The sequence below is a fragment of the Chiloscyllium punctatum genome, chromosome 11, assembly GCF_047496795.1.
Source record: "Chiloscyllium punctatum isolate Juve2018m chromosome 11, sChiPun1.3, whole genome shotgun sequence".
Classification (NCBI taxonomy): Eukaryota; Metazoa; Chordata; class Chondrichthyes; order Orectolobiformes; family Hemiscylliidae; genus Chiloscyllium; species Chiloscyllium punctatum.
This window is the reverse complement of record NC_092749.1, coordinates 62,865,793-62,887,438: the sequence shown is the minus strand read 5'-3', so window position 1 is coordinate 62,887,438 and position 21,646 is coordinate 62,865,793. Positions and strand designations below refer to the sequence as shown.

At 40.3% G+C, this 21,646-nt stretch overlaps 1 long non-coding RNA gene across 7 annotated transcripts in view; it reads right to left on the bottom strand.

Annotated features, from left to right (window-relative positions):
- Window positions 1-21,646, bottom strand: part of LOC140483039 (uncharacterized) — an 87,138-nt gene that overhangs the window by 17,751 nt on the left and 47,741 nt on the right. For 5 of the 7 annotated variants that reach the window (XR_011961859.1, XR_011961861.1, XR_011961860.1 and 2 more), the window contains 2 exons: window positions 19,469-19,528; window positions 3,731-3,861 (listed from right to left, as the gene is read on the bottom strand). The exons of 1 other annotated variant lie outside the window; for it this stretch is intronic. This is a non-coding gene — a long non-coding RNA (uncharacterized lncRNA). The remainder of the gene's footprint in view (window positions 1-3,730; window positions 3,862-19,468; window positions 19,529-21,646) is intronic. One more of the 7 variants, XR_011961863.1, reaches the window with a different exon arrangement.

Below are 21,646 nucleotides of genomic sequence, written 5' to 3'. Positions count from 1 at the left end.
CATCCATCAAAGTTTTACTTGCACATCCACTAATATCATTTATATTATCCGTTGCTCCCGATGCGGTCTCCTCTACATTGGGGAGACTGGGCGCCTCCTAGCAGAGCGCTTTAGGGAACATCTCCGGGACACCCGCACCAATCAACCACACCGCCCCGTGGCCCAACATTTCAACTCCCCCTCCCACTCTGCTGAGGACATGGAGGTCCTGGGCCTCCTTCACCGCCGCTCCCTCACCACCAGACGCCTGGAGGAAGAACACCTCATCTTCTGCCTTGGAACACTTCAACCCCAGGGCATCAATGTGGACTTCAACAGTTTTCTCATTTCCCCTTCCTCCACCTCACCCTAGTTCTAAACTTCCAGCTCAGCAACTGTCCCCATGACTTGTCCTACCTGCCTATCTCCTTTTCCACCTATCCACGCCACCCTCTCCTCCTTGACCTATCACCTTCATCCCCTCTCCCACTCACCCATTGTACTCTATGCTACTTTCTCCCCACCCCCACCCTCCTCTAGCTTATCTGTCCACGCTTCAGGCTCACTGCCTTTATTCCTGATGAAAGGCTTTTGCCCGAAACGTCGATTTCAAAGCTACTTGGATGCTGCCTGAACTGCTGTGCTCTTCCAGCACCACTAATCCAGAATCTGGTTTCCAGCATCTGCAGTCATTGTTTTATCTCTTCAGATTTCTCAGCCCACTTTTCTGGCAATTGCCAAATTGTGAACCATGAAGCATACAAAGGTGATCTTGCTCACCTTTTTTAATCTATAGAGTAGCGCTCTTCTCAAGCGATACATACAGTAGAAACATTGCTTGCCCGCACTAATCATTCACCTCCAGTGCACCCACTAAAAGAATGACTTATGTTGTTTTAGCAAACTACTACCATTAAGAATCACCTGCTGGTATGTCAGCTAGGAATCTCGTGTGCGCTATTTACAATTATAATACTAATGTATTGATCAACTATCATTTGAAAAAGTTCTAAACTCTCATCTACAGCTGAAGTTGTTTCACTGCAATTATTCTACTAAGTACTGCTCCTGTCAAATATGTTGACTAATTGGGTGGCATGGTGGCTCAGTAGTTAGCACTGCTGTCTCACAGTGTCAGGAACCCAGTTCGATTCTAGCCTCGGACAGCTATCTGTGTTGATTTCCTCTGGGTTCTCTGGTTTCCTCCCACAGTCCAAAGTTGTGCTGATTAGATGAATTGGCTGTGCTCAATTCCCATAGTGTTCAGGGATGTGTAGGTTTGGTGCATTAGTCAGGAGAAATGTATAGGGAAAGTGAATGAGTCTGGGTGGATTAGTCGGAGGGTCAATGTGGACTTGTTGGGCCAGTGTTTCCACACTGTAGGGATTCTATGATTTGCTTGCTATTTCATGCATGTAGGTAGCTGATTTCATTGGTGTCCCTTGTAATTCCCTGGAGGACTTGGTTGTAAAATGTTAAGGCTGTTACCATGTTCACAGTTGCAAGAAACTCTCATATGATTGAGGATGCTGTTTGCTGGTCACCAAGTAACATGTTTGTCAGATCAAGTTACTTTTCTTTGAGGAAGCAGAGCTGCTAAGCACAAGTCTTTGAGATGTCTAAATGTGAACTGTGTTGACTCAAGTCCTTATATTATGGAGAATGTACAAAGTCCCAGAGGTGTTTACATACGTTAAGGTATTTTATGGACATTATCACCTCATCCAGATTGCGCACCATTTTTGAAACTTAAAAAAAGATCATCAGGCAGCCCACTCAGTAATTCTTCAAAAAATTTCCTCAGAAATGAATTGATACAAATTGAGCAAAATCTAAAAGACTACTGCTCTTGTAATTTAAAAAATTAGGATTTATCTGTTTTTCTTGGATTTCAGGATGCTGAAATTGTTTTTGAGTTATATGCCTTATGCCTTATTCATCTCGGCTAATCTCTTTCACTTTGACATTAGTGATATTTGCATTGAAGGAAGAACAGCAATGCTGACCTACTTATTAGGGCACAGCAGGAGTTGGCAGTGGAGGGGGGGGGGGGGGGGGGGGGTGGGAATGCTGTCATAACCAGCCCAAAGGATCCAAATGTCAAAAGTTATTTCCCCAGATGTCTCAATTGCAGAGTTTTCAAGAGATTGTGCTTCACAAGAAAAACAGTGCAGCATGGAGGGAGGATTATGATTGTGCTATGCTAATGCCACCGAACTAGTAATCTAGAATCCATGACCAATTCTCTGGAGATTTGAATTTAAGTCACATTATAGCAGCTAGTGGAATTTGAATTCAATCAATGAAAAAAATAAAAAGCCAATCTTAATAATAATGACTATAATTATTGTTTATTGTTGTAAAAACCCATTTCATTCACCAATGTCCTTTAGAGATGGAAATCTTACTTGGTACGGTCAACACATGACTTCAGGCCCTCTGTAATGTGGTTGAGTTAGAACTGTCCTCTGAAATGGCCAGCAACCAACTCAGATCCATGGCAATTAGGATGGACAGCAAATGCTAGCTTTAGCATCAACACACACATCTCATGAAGGAACAAGAAAAAAGGCCCAACTGCCTCCTGATCCAAGGAAGCAAGTTTGTGATTGTGAAAGTCACAACTATCTGAACCTTTTTGCCCCACACTCCATCAGTTACAGAAGACTCCATCCACAGGTCCTAGGTTTCAGGATACATTAAGCAACATACCAATTCCTTTTTAACTAGAGCTAGACAGTTCAGGAAATTGCCTTCACAATGGATAGTATCAACTAAATTGAGAAATTTCTAAAATTTTGCAACTGTTGTCAGCTTCTGTTGTGCATTCAACATCGTTACTTGAATGCACATGCTTATTTGGGAACCAGAGACGGAGTTGGGAACTTTTCTCCACAAAGAGGCCATGATTCCATCAAAATACACAGGTGTGATCACTGCAGAAGAATCCTGGATATCTGTGCCGGCTGCTTCCAAGGTGCATTTGTTCTAAAACATTCATTCATTCACCCATCCACTATTCCACTCCTCCAAGAATGTAAGGCAATAGATATTAAGGGAGACAGAGATACACTTGCAATATCTAGTTGAAGACACCCTCTGCAATCCCAATAATCTTACAAAAGTAGCTCAATATAATTGAACATACCAGTGACAACTTCAGTTTATGTGACTTAATTTATCTGGGGGCTCCTTTCATATGACTTCAATAAATATTGGTTGTATAGTGGTTCTCTGCTATTCTGTGTGACGACTAATCAATGAGTAATTATTCCAAATTGCAATGATGAAACTTGTAATGCTGAAAGAAATAATTATTTGTTTCTCAGCCCAAATTGCTTGGTGGGTAAAGAGATGGTCTTCTCAAATTTAGTGCTTCTATGTTTTTGACTGCTGCTTAGAGGAATGAGTGACGAATAATATTTACAGTGAAATGTTAATGTTTCTGGAGGTGACCTTCTGTCTCTTTCTTGTCTGGTCCATTTAAAGGGATAACAAACAACAATTAGTTAAAATGATTGCAGAGTTCAATCTGCAGGGTGTAGGAGAGAGAGCTAGGTGTTGAGGTCTCCGCAGAGGCACGGGTAGATATTTGGGAAAATGCAAGAAAGATATAAATTTGCAATACTACCCATGGTTTATAGTTGAAGATTCTCCACAGGGTCCATTTGGCTCCGGATCATTTGACAAAATTTAAACCAGGAGTATCTTCAATCTGTCCCAAGTGTAAAGTTGGTACGGGCACTCTTACCCATTGTCTCTGGTCCTGCGGTAGGCTTCAAGCATACTGGAGCACTGTGGCATATGCAATGGAGGGAAGTTTGAGTGTAAGGGTCGAGTAGAACCCGATCTTTCTTCTTCTTGGCCTGCCCAGTGTATTTCCTGTAGATGCGCATAAGAAAAAACTTTTCAACATCCTCACTTTCTGCACAAGAAAGAATGTCTTGCTAGGTTGGATATCTGAAATTCCCCAGGGCCTGTCGGGTTGGCGGAAGATTATTATGGAGCATATCCCCTTGGATTTTCTCACAAGTATGGTACACCACAAAACGGAGAATTTCTATAAACACGGCAGCCCTTTTTGGAAACCTCAACACAGATTTGTCTGCCACACTAATAAGGGCTTTTATGTAGCCGTAACAATTGTGCTTTATGAGTCCAATATCCAGAGAGTGAGGAACTGCAAATGTATGAATAGGTGAAAATTAATGCTCTCGATATTCAAGAGTTAGTGTTTGTTTGTCTGAGTTGTATTATTATTATTTATTAGTTTGTTGTTAGTTATTATTTATTTAGTTAAGTAGTTAGTTGGGGATTTTTGTTTTTTAAACATATTTATACATTTGTACATGAGGGTGATTGGGTTTTTAACATTTATTTTGGTGTTCTTTCTTTGTATTGTTTTGAATTGCATTGTTTTGTGTTTGTTGTAATATTAAAAAATGTATTTTTCAATAAAAATACCTTTTAAAAAATGGTTGCAGAGAAACTGAACTCATAAGTTATTTTCTATAGAAGGACCAACATGAGAACCTTCACAATTTACTAACAGGTATTGTATGTGAACCCAATAGAAGTACGAGTAAATGAAGCAAATTATCATGATGAACTGCAACTCATACATGCCCTCTATAATTCCTAAAATATGATTGACAGAGGTGCATAAACCAAACAATTACATAAGTTTTCAAATGAAGGACTTCTTTCAGGTGATGGCTGAAAGTGTTGTCTGTCCTGTGCTAACCACAGTTGTTGATAATAAATTCTTGGAGCATATTAGCCCAGTCAGAGAGAGGTGTTTCTAAATGGCAGAATTACTTAGTATATGTGATTTGACCTCTTGACCTAATAAAATTATTAATATTTTTGTAATAATCAATTATCATCATAGGATTATTGAATTGAATTGTAAGGGATTCTGTATCACTGGAAATCTGGGCTAGTATACTTTAGCAGCATTCATAACAGCACATTTGCCTTTGGCATGGATATAGCTTTCTGTAACATAAGGTGCCAAATCTACCAAAACTTGAAAGATAGCCTCGCTTTTTCTTTTCCATATTCTCCATTCAGTTAGAACATTTGCAATGGGAGACAGCCTCTGTGCTGCAGTTTGTTGATAGGTGCAAAATCAGGTTTTTAAAGGTTGCTGTTTGCGGGGGCTTACAGTAGTTGCGCTCATCTGAGGAATGTGAACTAAAACAAGCCTGCAACTAGCTAGCTGATGAAGGAGCAGCGCTCCGAAAGCTTGTACTTCCAAATAAACCTGTTGGACTATAACCTGGAGTTGTGTGATTTTTAACTATGTACAATATGGGTTGTGGGAAAGACCGTCTTTTCTTAAGATGGATCATTGGCAATCCCACATGAGGCAAAGCAAAGAAGCAAAAAGGCTGTTCTACTAATTACTGACTGCCTTCACCAACAGCAGTAAGTAAATTATTTTGCAATCTTTTTACAGTAGTCAGGTGAAATTGCACGTGGGTAGAATATGAGTTCTTCGGGAAATTGTTGTCATAGATTCCATATGCTACAATGCCAAAGCAACACCTAACCAACCAGAGAATCAATGCCCAAATTACAGAGGCAGTTGTCTCATTTGAAAACAGGCCATTGTATGAATTTGTGGCTTTACTTGGTTGGAACATTGTCTTCTTTAACTATTAACCTTCTTACACTTTCTTATTCACTGTGGTAAGGAGGATGTATGATGAGGTACATAACAATGATATGACTTATATGAATATATCACATTTTTAAGGCATTTCATGAAACAAAATTTGAAACTTAGTCATGTAAGGAAATATAGAGCAAATAATAAAAACTTGTACAAACAGGATGGTCTTTAGGAGTGTCTTCAAAGGAGCAAACGCAAGTAAAGTGCAGAGAGGTTGAGGAAGTGAATTCCAGATCTTAGTATCGTGACAATTAGAGTCATAGAGTCATTGAGATGTACAGCATGGAAGCAGACCCTTCGGTCCAACCTGTCCATGCCAACCAGATATTCCAACCCAATCTAGTCCCACCTGCCAGCACCCGACGCATATCCCTCCAAACTCTCCCTTCTCATATACCCATCCAATTGCGTCTTGAATGTTGCAATTGTACCAGCTCCACCACTTCCTCTGGCAGCTCATTTCATACACATACCACCCTCTGTGTGAAAAAGTTGCCCTGTAGGTCTCTTTTATATCTTTCCCCTCTCACCCTAAACCTATGCCCTCTAGTTCTGGACTCCCCAACCCCAGGGAAAAGACTTTGCTTATTTACTCCATTCAGGCCCCTCATAATTTTATAAACCTCTATAAGGTCACCCCTCAGCCTCCGACACTCCAGGGAAAACAGCCTCAGTCTGTTCAGCCTCTCCCTATAGCTCAAATCCTCCAACCCTGGCAACATCCTTGTAAATCTTTTCTGAACCCTTTCAAGTTTCACACCCTCTTTCTGATAGGAAGGAGACTAGAATTGCATGTAATATTCCAACAGTGGCCTAACCAATGTCCTGTACAGCTGTAACATGACCTCCCAACTTCTGTACACAATACTCTGACCAATAAAGGAAAGCATACCAAACGCCTTCTTCACTATCCTATCTACCTGCGACTCCACTTTCAATGAGCTATGAATCTGCACTCCAAGGTCTCTTTGTTCAGCAACACTTCCTAGGACCTTACCATTAAGTGTATAAGTCTGCTAAGATTTGCTTTCCCAAAATGCAGCACCTCGCATTTATCTGAATTAAACTCCATCTGCCACTTCTCAGCTCATTGGCCCATCTGGTCCAGATCGTGTTGTAATCTGAGGTAACCCTCTTCACTGTCCACTACACCCCAATTTTGATGTCATCTGCAAAGTTACTAACTGTACTACTTATGCTCACATCCAAATCATTTATGTAAATGACAAAAAGTAGAGGACCCCTGTGGCACTCCACTGGTCACAGGCCTCCAGTCTGAAAAACAACCCTCCACCACCACCCTCTGTCTTCTACCTTCGAGCTAGCTCTGTATCCACATGGCTAGTTCTCCTTGTATTCCGTGAGATCTAACCTTGCTAATCAGTCTCCCATGGGGAACCTTGTCGAACGCCTTACTGAAGTCCATATAGATCACATCTACCACTCTGCCCTCATCAATCCTCTTTGTTACTGCCTCAAATCATGCTGCCAATAAAATTGGGATTGACAATTCCAAAGAAGAGTCTTATTGGACTTGAAACATTAACACTGATGCTGTCAGATGTGCTGAGTTTCTCCAGTGATTTCTGCTTTTATTTGTTGAAAATTAGGAATTGCTGAAGTGTCCAGAATTGGAGAAGTGCAGGGAATTGTAATGGAGGAAGTCACAGCAATGAGGAGCAATGAAGCCTTGGTGATTTGTGAAACAAGGATGAGAATGTTAAAATTAAAGCTTTGCATGACTGGTATTTTCAATACCTGAAAATGCAATGTAGCTAATGTAGATCTTGTGAAGAAAAGCATTGTTGAACTGGATTTAGTGACAGTTGGCATAAGGGATGATTTCAAACTTATGAAAGGTAGAATGTGGGAAGCCTGCTAGGAATGCTGTTGAGTGCTCAAGTCTAGAGGTAACACAAACATAACTGAAGATTTCAGCAGCATTGTAACTGAGACACATTGGAGTCAGGTGACATTATGGAACTTGAAACAGGCTGTCTTGGTGACAATATGGATATCTGGTAAGAGTTGGGATTTTGGGATCAAATGTAGCACCAAAGATGTGAACAGTCTGGTGAACCTCCGACAATTGCTATGGAATGGGATTTAGTTAATGGTTAAGAAATGAAGATTGTGCTGGAACAAAGACATTGGCTTTGGTCTTCCCAAAATTTACTTGGAGCAAGTGTTTGCTTATCTAATTCTGGATGTTGGACAGGAGTCTGAGCATTTAGAGACAAGAAGAGTGTTGGTGAAGTGGAGCAGTGTGTCATCAGCAAACATGTCGGAGGTCATATGATGTTTTCAGCTGAAGGTTCATATATAGATAAGAAATAGGAGGGGGTTAAAGTTTAATTCTTGGGGATACAAAAGTAATGATGTGAGAGTGGGAAGAAATTCTATTTCAGATGATTTCCTGGCTCTCGTTAGATGGATTGGCATAGATCAAGCAAGTGCCTTTTTCACGGGGACAGAAATGGCAGAATAGGATTACATGATTAATCTCCTGAGAAGTAGCATGAACCTGATGTGTTAATTGCTCTCCCACCTGTGCTGCTATGACTCGATGAAATTGCAACATTCTGGAGGAATGGTGATAGCTAATCCACTGGACATATCCACAGGATCAGCACTGGCAGGTGTGAGTGGGCTAAGGAGGAGGTTGACAATTATGATTGCAACGAGTAAGGAGGCAGAACGTCGTGCCTTGAAAATTCCAAAGAGAGACAAATTAGGAAGCTGTAGCCTTTACTAAGGAGGAGTCTAGACCAGCAGCAGGGAAGTATGATGGAGAAGAATACTGGAGGTAGGAATTTGGAAAATACCTGAGAGGAGGGAAATGGAAGAACGCATGATAACAGGAGAGAGGGGGCTAGAAGGTTTGAAAAAAAAAGCAAAAATAGGGTGGAAAATTGTGGATGTTGAATTGATAGACTCAGATCCATGCACAAATGAAAAGGGAAAATGCAAGCCTTAATTATGTAACAAATATTAGGATGTATACATGTATATGTATAGAGTTAAAGTCAGCAAACTCACCTAGTAGAATAAAGTTGATGTGTGATTTGGAGATGCAGGTGTTGGACTGTGGTGTACACACCACCTGATGAAGGAGCAACGCTCCCAAAAGTAAACCTGTTGGAAAATAACCTGGTGTTGTGTGATTTTTAAAGTTGATGAACGTAGTGTTAAATTTGCAACAAGTATTAATGAACTGTTCTCCAAACTTGGAGACAGGCACAGAGATTAAGGTAGTTGGAAAGCTGTTTGAAGTGTTGAAGCTACTATTAGGTCCAGAAGTTGTGCAGCAGAGTGTGGGATTCAGTGGAAACCCGTAAAACAAGAAAGGGTTAAATTGGAGTAATCAGATCAGGGAAAACATAGCGAGACTTGATGAGATTAAGGATGAGTTCTGAGCAAATATGGTTGATGCACTTATGTGAACAGCAAGGGGCTATTTCACTGAACAATTGCTGTTAACCACAGAGATCAGTTTCAAGCGCTATTACTATAGAAATGAACAAATATAGCTCCAGCCAAGCCACAGAAAACACAAGGTATAAGAAAGTGAGCTGTGAGTGGGCAGGAGCAGCTGCCTAATACCACCTATGAATTTGTCACATTTTTGCGTTATCTTGTACCATCCAGATGACTGTCATATTTCTGCAATAAAGACTTAAAGAAAACATTGTGTAGTTCCTGTGCCTGGTTATTCTATAATTGGGAAACAAGTACCCAACAGAATGTCTTCAGCTCAAGAAAGTCAAGGTTTATTCAGTAACTAAATTGTAGTCAGCTAAAACTTTAATAAGAACTGGTAGACCACTCCAGAGGCATAGCAGGAATCAGCAGCAAAGGGACAACAGTTATGAGCTGATCAAGATTAAGTTAAAATTTGAGCAATAGAGCAGCATATTAGAGACAACAACTGAGTATTATGGTATAAATCAGAAATCTAGGTTTTGTAGTCATTAGCATGCACGTGGCCACTTTGGAGCAATTTTGTATGTATTACCATTGCCAGACTCATATCCCTTAACTGAAATGAATTCACTGCTTTCATGGGAGATGCAGCAACCTCATCCAACAGCCACCAATGTGATGGGCTTTCCCTCTAGTAGAGACACTCTTACACTTATTAATTTGTTGGTCTCTATGGGAATTGATGTGTGTCACTCATGCTTTAAAGTAAAGAAGGTCATTGCTATGTCAATTAACATCTTGCCCTGTAGGGCTTCACTATGCCTGTTTTACTGTCCTTTTAGCCTTCCCCCATGGACAGGCTTGCTCTTCTGGCTGGAGAGAATGATTAATGCAGCTCTAGAGGAGGCCCTTGACCAAATCCTGTTACTGACAAGTTTTTAAACTTGACACCAGCACAACTACTGACATCATTTGGTGATGTAGTCATCACCTCACTTCCCCCTCCAATTTATAAATATTAAGCTGCCCTGTATGAAGCCTATGGAGGATTGGAGCATGAGCATCAATGCTACTACTTCGAGTCTCATTTTCCCTCCATTGTTTCACATAATATTCTCATCTAAAGAAAACCAGGAACTTGGAAGCTAAATTTGAAAAGAACTCTAGTGCATCGAGTATAGGAGTTGGGAGGTCATATTGTGGCTGTACAGGATATTGGTTAGGCTACTTTTGGAATATTACGTGTAATTCTGATCTCCCTCCTACAGGAAGAGTGTTGTGAAATTTGAAAGGTTTCAGAAAAGATTTACAAGGACGTTGCCAAGGTTGGAGGGTTTGAGCTATATGGAGAAGCTGAATAGGCTGGAGCTGTTTTCCCTAGAACATTGGAGGCTGAGGGGTGACTGAAGGTTTATAAAATCATGAGGGGTAAGGATAGGGTACATTTCCCTGGGGTGGGTAAGTTCAGAACTAGAGGGCATAGGTTTAGGGTGAGAGGGGAAAGATTTAAAAGGGACCTAAGGGGCAACTATTTCACACAAAGGGTGGTGCATGTATGGAATGAGCTGCCAGAGGAAGTGGCAGAGATTGGTACAATTATGATATTTAAAAGGAATCTGGATGGGTATATGAATAGGAAGGATTTAGAGGGATATGGGCCAAGTGCTGGCAAATGGGACTAGATTAGTTTAGCATTTCTGGTCAGCATGGACAATTTGGATTGAAGGGTTTGTTTCTGTGCTACACATCTCTATGACTCTATAATTCTAGTGTTAACTGTGAGAAAAGAAGGTTGAGGTACAGACAATAGTGGTCTTAACTACAGTTAACTTCAAGACAGTGTTAAATGCACTATTAGAACTGGGGACCAAAGGATACAGGTGAGAAAAGGCATAGATAGCAATAGATGGCCAAGAATACAAGCAGACATATGAATTCCACCGTCTCCTAAATCAAGAAACAAGATCTTAAATGTCAAAATATTTTGTAAAATTCATAAGTTGCTAATTTTTCAACCATAAATAAATATTGATTCAAATGCATTTGTTTCATAATTTGAGAATTCTTTAATGTCTGGAACAATATTAATTCAGCTAAAAATATTATATAAAATACTTTTCAAAAATCTTACCTGTTTACCTCTACCTTGACATGCCTATCAATTTAATGCTACAATGACTGCGCTTGAGATTACAGTAAAAAGGGAGATATATTCGATTTTATGATTTTCCTTTTGATTTTTAGTTTAATTCAATATTAAAGAGAGGGCATCTTTGTTTGATAAGAAGACTGCAATGTCTTTTTGTTGGTTTATTAGTAAAAGGAACAACAAAGATCTTGTGGAAACTGCAGCTACATGAAGCCTTAAACATTCTGTGTATTTCATGTGGCATGTTGCCTTTAAAGAAGTACGAGGTGGGAGAGAAAAATTAAAATAAGCTCCATTGAGTTGATTTCATTTTCCGATAATTAATCACTGCTGACTCATCAATTCAGACATCAGATATTGAGATATGCAGTATTGAGACTTTAGTGCGATGCCTGCTTGATCCTGTTGAGAAGGATGAAGAAATGAATGGCACAAATATGAAGCAAAAATTGAAGAATAATTGCAAGATAATTAGGAAGTCTAAGTTCTACTTAGAATTTGCATCTCTCAGCAAATGGCTTGCCTCCAGAGACAAAGAGAAGGAATTCCCTTTCCTTTGTTGGAGTTCAGGATGGAAGTGATGAGGTGTTGGGGTTTATGAAAGCAGTTAATAATACAGAAGAAAAAAATCAATGGAATCTTTTCTGGGGTCGAAGTAGCCTGTACAAGAAGGATGGATTGCACCTGAATTGGAAGAGATCTAATATACTGGCAGTGAGATTTGCTAGAGCTACTCAGCAGGATTTAAACTAGTAAGGTTGGTGGGGTGGGGGAACCCAGGGATGATGAAGGGCTTTTGACCTGAAACGTTGATTTTCCTACTCCTCGAATGCTGCCTGACCTGCTGTGCCTTTCCAGCACTACTCTAATCTTGACTCTAATCTCCAGCATCTGCAGTACCTCCTTTTGCCTGAGGTGCAAAACTTGACCTACTCTTGGAAAATATGGCAGGGCAGGTGACTGAGGTGTCAGTGGGGGAGCACTTTGGGGCCAGCAATCATTAATTGAATTAGTTTTAAAATACTGATGGAAAAGGATAGACTGGATCTAAAAGTTGAAGTTCTAATTTTGACGGTATTAGGCAAGAACTTTCAAAAGCTGACTGAGGGCAGATGTTCACAGGTAAAGGGAAGGATGGAAAGTGGGAATCCTTCAGAAATGAGATAACAAGAGTCCAGACACAGTATATTTAGGATTAAAGGAAAGGCTGGTAGGTGTAGGGAATGCTGGATGATGAGAGAAATTAAGGTTTTGGTTAAGAAAAAGGAAGCATATGCCAGGTATAGACAGGAGAAATCGAGTGAGCCCTTAGAAGATTATAAAGGCAGAAGGAGTATACTTAAGGGGGAAGTCAGGAGGGCAAAAAGAGGACATAAGTTAGATTTGGCAAATAGAGTTAAGGAGAATCCAAAGGGTTTTTATAAATACATTAAGGACAAAAATGTAACTATGGAGAAAATAGGGCCCCCCAAAGATCAGCAAGGCAGCCTATGTGTGGAGCCATAGGAGATGGGGGAGATACTAAATGAGCATTTTGCGTCAGTGCTTACTGTGGAGAAGGACATTGAAGGTATAGAATGTGGGGAAATAGATGGTGACATCTTGAAAAATGTCCGAGTTTCTGTATGTCTTGAAATGCTTAAAAGTGGATAAATTCCCAGAACCTGATCAGGTATACCCCCGAACTCCATGGGAAGGTAGGAAAGTGATTGTTGTGTCACTTGCTGAGAAATTTGTATCATCGATAGTCACATGTGAGGTGCTGGAAGACTGGAAGTTGGCTAACGTGGTACCACTATTTAAGAAAGTTGGTAAGAAAAAGCTAGGGAACTATAGACCAGTGAGCCTGACATCAGTGATGGGTACATTGTTGGAGGGAATCCTGAGGGACAGGATGTACATGTATTTAGAACATGTAAATACATGTTCTAAATTAGGGATAGTCAATATGGCTTTGTGCGTGGGAAATCATGTCTCACAAACCTGGTTGAGGTTTTTGAAGAAGTAACAAAGAGGATTGATGAGGGCAGAGTGGTGGATATAATCTATATGGACTTCAGTAAGGCGTTCGACAAGTTTCCTTATGGGTGCCTGGTTAGCAAGGTAAGATCTCATGGAATACAGGGAGAACTAGCCATTTGGATACAGAACTGACTCGAAGGTAGAAGACAGACGGTGGTGGTGGAGGGTTGTTTTTCAGACTGGAGGCCTGTGACCAATGGAGTGTCACAAGGATCGGTGCTGGGTTCACTACTTTTTGTCATTTATATAAATGATTTGGATGTGAATGTATGAGGTATAGTTTGTAGGTTTGCAGATGACACCAAAATTGGAGGTGTGGTGGACAGCGAAGAAGGTTCCTCAGAGTATATCGGGATCTTGACCAAATGGGCCAATGGGCTGAGGAGTGGCAGATGGAGTTTAATTTAAATAAATGCAATTTGCTGCATTTTGGGAAAGCAAATCTTAGCAGGCCTTATACACTTAATGGCAAGGTCCTAGGGAGTGTTGCTGAACAAAGAGACCTTGGAGTTCAGGTTCACAGTTCCTTGAAAGTAGAGTCACAGGTAGATAGGAGAGTGAAGAAGGCATTTGGTATGCTTTCCTTTATTGGTCAGAGTATTGAGTACAGGAGTTGGGAGGTCATGTTGCGGCTGTACAGGATGTTGGTTAGACCACTTTTGGAATATTGCATGCAATTCTGGTCTCCTTCCTATTGGAAGGATATTGTGAAACTTGAAAGGGTTCAGAAAAGATTTACAATGATGTTGCCAAGGAGGATTTGAGCTATAGGGAGAGGCTGAACAGGCTGGGGCTATTTTCCCTGGAGCGTCAGAGGCTGAGGGGTGACATTATAGAGGTTTATAAAATCATCAGGAGCATGGATAGGATAAACAGACAAAGTCTTTTCCCTGGGGTGGGAGAGTCCAGAACTGGGGGGCATAGGTTTAGGGTGAGAGGATAGGTATAAAAGAGACACAAGGGGCAACTTTTTCAAGCAGAAGGTTGTGCGTGTAAGAAATGAGCTGCCAGAGGAAGTAGTGAAGACTGGTACAATTGCAGCATTTAAAAAGCATCTGGATGGGTATATGAATAGGAAAGGTTTAGAGGGATATGGGCCAAGTGCTGGCAAATGGGACTAGATTAGGGTAGGATATTTGGTCAGCATGGACGAGTTGAACCGAAGGGTCTGTTTCTATGCTGTACATCTCTATGACTCTATGACTCTAAGGGAGCAAATTTTCCACGAGAGTAGAACTCAATAATACTTAATGCAATCTGGCTAGATTTAACAGGTTAAGCCAGTTGTCCATCAAATCTGTACCCCTTGGACTGATGCCACTGAATTGTTGTATGTAAGTAATGCTTAAGAGTAACTTAACAGAAGTTCCATTGAATTTATGAATGCAGCAGTCTGAAGGGAGGGGTTGGTTGCTCTATGCAGAGACACCGGTCATGCTGATCTCTGATCAACCATCTATATGTTCTCTTTGAATTTGAATGCACAAGCTCTTCATTATTAATGCAGGTATCTGGATTTCCTTTCCAGTAAATTAATCACAATACTCATATTCCTGCTACCTCCACATAGAACTGGTTTATTAAATAGAACTGGTTTGTTAAAAATGCTATTCTAATTTAAGAATATTATGTCAAACACTACTGTAATGGCTATAAACTAGACTAGGTACAGTGAGATAGGAGTGTGATTATAGATAGCAAGTTATAGGTGAATCTGAGATTGTTCTCATCTATCCCACCCAGGTTATGCCACATATATGCTTCTTGGACTACTATTGGGAATGTAACACAAACACAATAAATCCTGGGCCGGTTCAAGCCAGGATTACTTCGTGGTAGCTGGTGTCTTTCGCCTGCCAACTATCTCCAAGATCTCATTGTGCCCAACCACTAAGTTAGGCAGCACTGAGCTGTAGTACAGTCTGTGAGCATCCTAAGTCCAGCCTACCTCACTCTACCTAGTTAATTCTATTTCAACATATTTTATCATCTTCCTTACAAGCACACCAGCCTTCTCTTTCTAAAAAAGGTTGCAATGATAACTAAACTCTGCTGAACTGCACGTAAGTGCCATACCTCAGGAGTCATTCATGAACAGGACAATTATTGATCCGGCTACAGAAATTCTCTAACATTCTAGCAGGCTTTATATGCAAACTTTCTATCAATGGAGACAGTGGGTAAAGTAGTGATTGTAATGAGGTCAGCCAGGTGGACCTCATAGAATTTGAGTTCCCTGATTGCTGCTGTTAACCTGATCCAATCAGGGAACCTTGGCTAACGGATCAGATGGGAATGTCAGAAATACTGTCACCCTGTTAGCAGACTCAAACTTAAGCAGTACTGAAGTCAAGGACTGTGCATGTGTAAATAAAGGGTGACTTGGTGACAGAATACCTGCTTCTGTGGAGTTATTTCAGTGGCAACAAGAGTAAGGAACGATCCTGAAGAAATTTATTCGCAACAGTCGTCTATGCGTTAGGGTAAGCTTGACTCGTTCAACCTTGCCATCGAGGACTAGGTCCAGAATGTGGAAAGAATGCATTATTTTTTCCCGAGCAAAGGTCCCACAAAATACTGCCTGAAATCTACCAGGGTCATCCAGGGATTTCCAAAATGAAGATGTTGGCAAGACATTTAGTCTTTTGGCCAGACCTGAATGCAGACATAGCTATGTTGGTGGGTAGTGCCCAGAGTATCAATAAGGACAAAAGTTACCACCAGCAGCTCCTCAATATGGGAATTGCCAGGTAAACCTTGGACTTGGTGGCATATCGCCTATGCAGGTCTTTTCACAGGTTCAATGTTCTTAATCATTGTAGATGCCACTCAGGTGGCTGAATGTGCATAGGGTCCATTTATCAAACACGGGGACAATGATAGAAAAACTGCACACATCTTTTCACAGAGTCCAGGAGGTATTAGTCACAGATAACGGGCCATTGTTTACCAGCAGGGAATTTGGGTATTTCCTAAACTCAAATGGGATTTGACATATAAGGACAGTGCCATACGATCCATCATCCAATGGACTGGCAGAAAGAGCAGTTTAAACTACAAAGGCAGGCTTGTAGAATCAGCCTACAGCCTTGCTAAAGACCAAGCTATCATAGTTCTTATTTGATTATAGGACTACCCCACATGCAACTACAGGGATAGCATCGGCAGTGTTACTAACGGAGAAAAGACTCTGAACCAGGTTAAATTTGAACTTGCTAGATCTGGTGGGGGGAGAGGGTGAAACACCATCAGGAATACCAATGCCAGACTCAAGCCTCTGTCAAGTAAGAGAGATGGATTGATACAGGGGGCGAAGTTTGGTGTAAGAATCATGGACATGGCACCACATGGTTAAGAGGCATGGTTGATGTGAGGTCAGGATCAAAGGCGTATAAAATTTGGTTAGGTATGATGATCCTGAACAAGCACGTGGACCAAATGAAAGCTGCCCCTCAAGATAATCAGAAAGGCTGCCAGAACCCATGGGTTCACTCTCTCTGTCAAGTGTCAACGAGTCCTCAGAATCGAAGATAGAAATGACAGATATAGCTACCTTGACACCTTTGCTGCCAGAAGAGGGGAATGAAATTCTACTGAGGTGCTCCTGGTGCAAGAGGCAAGCTCTGATGCATTATATGCCAAACATAGCAGACGATAAGTTAGAAGGACGTGGCCTGATGCTAAAACACAGCAGGGGGCTCTCCAAGTAAAAGGGCCAGTCTATGTTATCGGTCTCTAAGGGGGAGGGGTATGTAGTGTAATAAGGTCAGCCTGATTAAGAGTTCCCTGATTGGGGCTGTTAATCTGGTCCAATCAGGGAGTCCTAGCTAACAGATATAAACAGGATTGTCAGAGATATTGCTGCTCTGATAGCTGACTCTGAAGAGAAATACTAAAGACCAGGTCTGTTCATGTGTAAAGAAAGGCTGACTTGGTGATGGAATACTGGTATCTGTGGAGTTATTTCAGTCAACTTTGTGTGACATCAATCATCAACAGGCCTCAATCAAAACAATGCTGGGTCTGAATTGCATCATTGGCTTATAATTTGTCATGTATCTACGTCAAACTGCTCTCCGATGGTAGGAATCAAGTGCAGCTGAAATATGAGAGACAGAAGAGAACAAAGTGTTTCCTTATTAAAGCTGTGAATTCTCTAAAACTCCATCTTTGAACTGAATTGAAATGGTTTCATTCATATCTGTACCATATCTACCGCTGTCCATTCAATGACAAACATACAAACATAGAAACATTAGGTAGTTGCAATAAAATGGCATGGACAAAAGCTCTGAAAGTTCTTCTGGTTTCTCACTTGATATTGTACCTCATTGATTTATCACCTCCCTAGCAATCAGTAAAATGTTTCTGCTTTCTTGCTTTTTTTATGTTATGCAATTAATACTGAAATACAAAAGAAAGCTATTTATATTTTCTATCTTCGGAGCTAAGCTTCTAAGCTTCAGAGGGAGGACGCCAATACTGCAATACTGTTTAATTATTTCATGGATAATAGGATAGATATTAAATAAAAGCTAATATGTCTGTATAGGACAATATCTGTAATAGTTATTTGTGTGATGGTGTAACATACATGCAATAGGAGATAATGGAAACTATATATGCAAAAAATGGATAAGGTAATAATAGTGGAATTGAAGATTTTATTGTTAAAAGTATTATGATTTGTTACACAACTCAAAAATAAAATTTAAGAACTTATCTAAAGATTGGATTATTGATTTTAAACAGTTGAAAGTTTTCAATATTCAAGGGTTATAGTCCAGCAAGTCAGATGTCTACCATCATCACAAAGGGTAATTTTACAAGGCAATGGTGGGTGGTGGCATAGATCTGATCCAGGTATCTATCTATCCAATTTGTGGATAGGTAGATATCCATATTTATCTATAGGAGATACAGGTAGCAGGGGTACTAGGATTGTGCTAGGATGGTGGGACTCAGAAATTATGGAAAGACACGTAGCATTTCTCAGGAGAGGAGACAACCTAACTTTGGCAACCTAATTTTTTGCACTCCTCCTACAAGAAGATCTCCTGAAATCTCATTCAATTACATGTATATGTTTTCTCAAAACATATTCTTGGTTGCATTTGGCTTTTTAAGTGGTTTCAAAGAAATTCCTAAACAATAAGAAATGCTTATTACCTAAGACAGTGACTTACATAAAGGAATATAATATAGGAGCACAGCTAGGTCAATAGACTACTGTAGAAACAACAAGAATCTTACCTTGGGAGTGCAATCGAGGGAACCAATGAACTTGCATTAAATTGTTTTCCTCTTGGATACCATCCAAATTACAGCAACATGTCTTGTTTTAGACTAGGCAGTCTGGAAGTGGGTCCGGTGGTCTTTTTCTAATGGGTTTGCTGACTTCACACATGATTCTGCCCATATTCCTAGGTTGGACTCAGTTATAGCTGCAAGTTAACCCCTTGACAGTAGGAGTACACCAATGAGGGTAAATCCTGTCATGCTACAGTGAACTGCTTCATTTCAAGTGACTGCTAGCATTTGTAATGGTATAGTCCTTTGTGTACCTCACTGTCTTAGGTAATAAGCATTTCTTATAGTTTAGGAATTTCTTTGAAACTACTTAAAAAGCCAAATGCAACTAAGAATATGTTTTGAGAAAATACATACATAAAACCCAATGAGTTTTCAGGAGATCTTCTTGGGGTATGAGTGCACAAAAGGAGGTTCCCAAAGAAGGTCTCCTTTTCTCCCAAGAAATGTTACTCATCCTTCCATAATTTCTGAGTCCCACCATCCTAGCACAATCCTAATACTAATGTAACAATCCTGTTGCTGTTGGGGAGGTGATGGTCCAGTGGTCTTATTGCTGCACTGTTAACTCAGAAACCCAAATAATGTCTGGGGATCTGAGTTCAAATCCTGCCATGGCAGGTGGTGAACTTTGAAGTCAATAAAAAAAATCTGGAATTAAGAGTCCTAATCATGACAATGAATCCATTATTAATTGTTGGAAAAACCCATCTGTTTCACTACTGTCTTTTAGGGAAGGAAACTTACCTAGTCTGGCTTACATGTGACTCCAGCCCCACAGCAATGTGGTTAACTCTTAACTGCCTTCTGGACAGTTAGGGACAGACAATAAATGCTAGCCTAGCCAGCGATGCCCACTCTTGTGAATGAATAAAACAAAATCAGAAAAATTAGCTGATTTCCCTCACCTGCGTCTCTGTCACGACATAATGCAGTCAGGTGTTGGAGGATGAATGACGGTATAATACCTAATGGGGAAGAAAGTTTTGTGACTTCAATTTAGGGCTATTTGATAGCAGACCTCCTTCATTGCCAGGCTTGCATCTCCCCTTCCCGATCCATTGTACAACCAAAACATGAGAAACATAAATAGAAATGTGGGGGTGGCAAATATAGCAAATAAATCAAAACAGTGATTCAGCTTCTCAGTGTTTAATAATCCTAAGTAGTGAGGCATACAGTTTAATAACAATCAACAGCTACTAATCAACAGTTCTGTTACCAGGGTAATGTTTTGCAGTAAGGTAAATATAGCTTAACATTTGTTCATTTGCAGCTATATGAATCATACATTAATAAGCAATTGTTATGTTATCCACACTAAGGAAAGATTTTTTTCAAATATTAAGTTCCATAAATTAACATTAGGCAAAGAATAGCAGGAATTGATAACAGTGCAAGGAGTTCAGATTATATCTTAACTATAACAGCAAAGCTTTATTGTTTTATAGCTATTGTCTGATCCAGACACTTGTTAGACAGTCTCATGGGAGTCTGACAAGGTCAAAAGAGAAATTGAGAATTAAAGACATCATGACTCAACATTTTACCAAATGACAGACAGGCTTTAGAAGCTGTACAAATGCTACCCGACGTATGAATATTTCCAGTGCTTTCTGTTTATATTCCAGTTCTCTCTTATCTGCAGTATTTTGCTTTTGTCCTACCAATTCAAATATGGCATCAGAGTGATCTATTATATGATACTGCAGGAACGAACAAGGGAAAAACAGTAACTCAAAACATTGTCTGTAATACAATGTCAGTCTCAGTGAAAGTGACCATAACAGCTATCATCAATTGTTGTAAAAATGCATCTGATTCACTAATGTCCGATAGGAAACCTGACCATAAATTTTTGACAACATTCTGTGCTCAACAGCATTATATTGTGCTTATTTGTGATGGGCTGCATTCTAAAACATTCATTCACTCATCACTTGACAGCTAAAAAAGGTTTATTGAAATCAGTGACCCTGAAATGAAATCACAATGCTCAAACCACATCAATTGCAAACATTTATATGCCTTTAATATGGTCAAAGCTGTTCCACTGAAATAACTTAAGAGTCATAGAGTCATAGAAATGTACAGCACAGAAACAGACCCTTCAGTCCAACTTGTCCATGCTGACCAGATATCCCAACCTAATCTAGTCCCATTTGCCAGCACTTGGCCCATATCCTTCTAAACCCTTCCTAATCATATACCCACTCAGGTGCGTTTTAAATGTTGTAATTGTATCAGCCTGCACCACTTCCTCTGGCAGCTCATTCCATAAACGCACCACCCTCTGCATGAAAAAGTTGCCTCTTAGGTCCCTTTTCAATCTTTCCCCTTTCACCCAAAGCCTATGCCCTCTAGTTCTGGACTCCTCCACCCCAGGGAAAAGACCTTGTCTATTTACCCTAGCCATGCCCCTCATGATTTTATAAACCTCTATAAGGTCACCTCTCAGCCTTTGATGCTCCAGGGAAAACAGCCCAGTCTATTCGGCATCTCTCTATAGCTCAAATCCTCCAACCCTGGCAACATCATTGTAAATTTTTTCTGAACTCTTTCAAGTTTCACAACATCCTTCCTATAGGAGGGAGATCAGAATTGCACATAATATTCCAAAAGTGGCATAATCCTGTACAGCTGCAACATGACCTCTCAACACCTATACCCAATGCTTGGAATCATCTGACAAGAAATGAAGCTAGAAAGAAAAGCACCAATGCAATCCTACAGGCTGTAAATGACAAACAAGAAACACCTTAGATAAACAGCACACAGTTTCATGCATTTTCTCAAGTCCCGTGATCATTAGAGTGAAGTTGATATTAGTTATATTTGTTATCAGAATTAGCACTAACTAGCACAATGTCCTATAGAAATTGTTATTAGGTTATATAGTAGCATAGTCCTCTCTTCTCTGTGGGCCATTTCCCCGCCCTGACCTGTTCCTCTTCTCCTGATCGCCCTTTATCTCCCCTGTAGGTCCCCTCCACCCTATCCCACTCCATTCTCACCTTTCCCCCTCTACTCTCTTCCCCAACTTCTCCCCTTCCCCAAAGCCCTCCTCCCTCATCTCTCTCTAATTG